The sequence below is a fragment of the Marmota flaviventris genome, chromosome 13, assembly GCF_047511675.1.
Source record: "Marmota flaviventris isolate mMarFla1 chromosome 13, mMarFla1.hap1, whole genome shotgun sequence".
NCBI classification, from domain to species: domain Eukaryota; kingdom Metazoa; phylum Chordata; class Mammalia; order Rodentia; family Sciuridae; genus Marmota; species Marmota flaviventris.
Window position 1 is genome coordinate 23,684,536 of NC_092510.1, and position 1,997 is coordinate 23,686,532.

Here is a 1,997-nt window from a genome sequence, read left to right on the forward strand (position 1 = left end):
GTTCTAAAGGCTTCATTTCCAACTTATGCTGCTCTTGGAGGTGATGGGCACTTCAGAAGGTGGGGCCTAGTGGAGGAAATTAGGTCATTGCGGGTAAGCTCTTGAAGGAGATATTGGGACCTCAGCCCCTTCCTTTTTCTCTTTGCTTCTTGGGTGTCATGAAGTGACAATTTTGCTCCACCACATTCCTACCATAATGTTCTGTCTCACCATAGGCCCCCAAACAATGCAGTGACCCGAAAGTGACCCGAAACCTCTGAAACCACCAGCCAAAATAAATCTTTCCTCCTTTAAGTTAATTATTTTAGGTATTTTGTCATAGGAGGAAAAGCTAACTAATACCCACCTCCAGAACACTGTTTGGGATTCAAGGATAGACTAGAGTTTGCTGTTTCCATCAGGACCTCAAGGGTCACATCACAACTGGTGTTTTGGTCAGGCATCCTGAAGAAGTTACTGTAGGAGCCCATCATGATGCCACTGTCTGACCCTTGCCATACACATTCAAATTCATCAAAAATGCAGTCATTTTCATAGAGGGACTACCAGATTGCTTTGGAGGTGTTTGAGAACCTGGTAAGTCTCAGTATAGGGTTTCTCCATGTTAGGTCCCAGATTTTAATTGTTGGGATATATCTCCTTCTGTGGCTGAACTTCAAATCCAAAATTTGACAGATAATTTCAGAGAAGTAACCCATTCCTTGGATCCTCTGGCTCTTCAAAAAACTTGATGTGCCTCTCCCACAGAGATGATGCCCATAGGTCACATGACCTAACTGTGTCTTTGCTGATACTGCCGAAATGTGAAGATGCTGCAGCAATGGGGGTAGACCTTGGTCACTGTGATCTCTTCCATAGGTGCTTCCATGTTGGCCAGATGGAAGTCCACAATGTTAAAATTGTGACAGGTGCTTTCAGAGTTCCATGTGTCAATCCTCAGGTCATCAGCAGACCCATAAGTTTCAGTCACTGTTGACTGCTATGTTGTTGATGTGTAAGGGGGTACATTGGCAAGTGGTCCATGGGTCTGAGGATAGGCATCTACAGGGTGGTGGTGGTGGTGGCAGGATGCTGGAGCTGGCCCTCCTCATCTTTTAGATCTTTCCCTTCTGGCCCTGATTATGCTCTCTGACTTCCCACAGCTGCACAGCTTTGTCAGTAGTAGACAGAAGAAAGTATGTTGCATTCTGCTTAGGAAGACATTTTATTGATTTTTCCCCCCTTCTATTTCCAGGCTCTTCAGGTTTGATTAAACTTGTGTTCATGGCTCTGGAATGTGCTATAAATGTTGTATTCACCCCTATGATGAACCTGATGGTTACTCTCTGCCTCCAATGAAATATTATAACTCAGCCTTCCTTGTTCCCTGTTGGCAGTAGGTCTCCTGGTGTTTGAATTCTACTGTGGAGACATCAACTTTATTTCCCTAGTTGCCTTCACTTGGGTAGTTTATGCTTCATCGTTGTGTCACTATTCTCTCTCCTGGATTCTCTTTTGATTCCTCGGAAACTGAAAAATCAACCTTTGATGCTTTCTTTATGATTACCAGTTTTCAGAATGTTGAATTAGTTCCCTAACACTATGAGTACTTATTTTAGCATCATGACAATCTAAAGTGATATAAATATAATGTGTTTTAATTCAATGCAGTTATAATTAATATTAATTGATAATCAAATTGCTCCACTTCTAGCAGAGGAATGTTTTTCAAGTTGCCTCCCACACCTTTTGACAATCATGATAGTCTCTGATTGTTTCCTTCCTCTCTAGTTAATATTCCAGGCTCATTTGATATATTTCATGCCATTGACCTAGAATGAGCCACGAACAAATACTTTGTTCTTTTTGGTGAACAAAGTATTCAGAGACCAAAATCTAAATGTTAAGAAGAATGCTCCTAGCTACTGTAATGGTGATTATTTTTAAGCTTTTTTCACTGGACAGAGGTAGGAAATATATTTGTGCATTTTTAAATGAGAAAATGCATCATAAGTTGA

General features: G+C 41.2%; 1 pseudogene; it reads right to left on the reverse strand.

Annotated features, from left to right (window-relative positions):
- Positions 1–335: 335 nt before the first annotated feature.
- LOC114105018 (serine/threonine-protein phosphatase 2A 55 kDa regulatory subunit B beta isoform pseudogene) lies at positions 336–1,739 on the reverse strand (annotated as a pseudogene).
- Between the last annotated feature and the right edge of the window lie 258 nt (positions 1,740–1,997).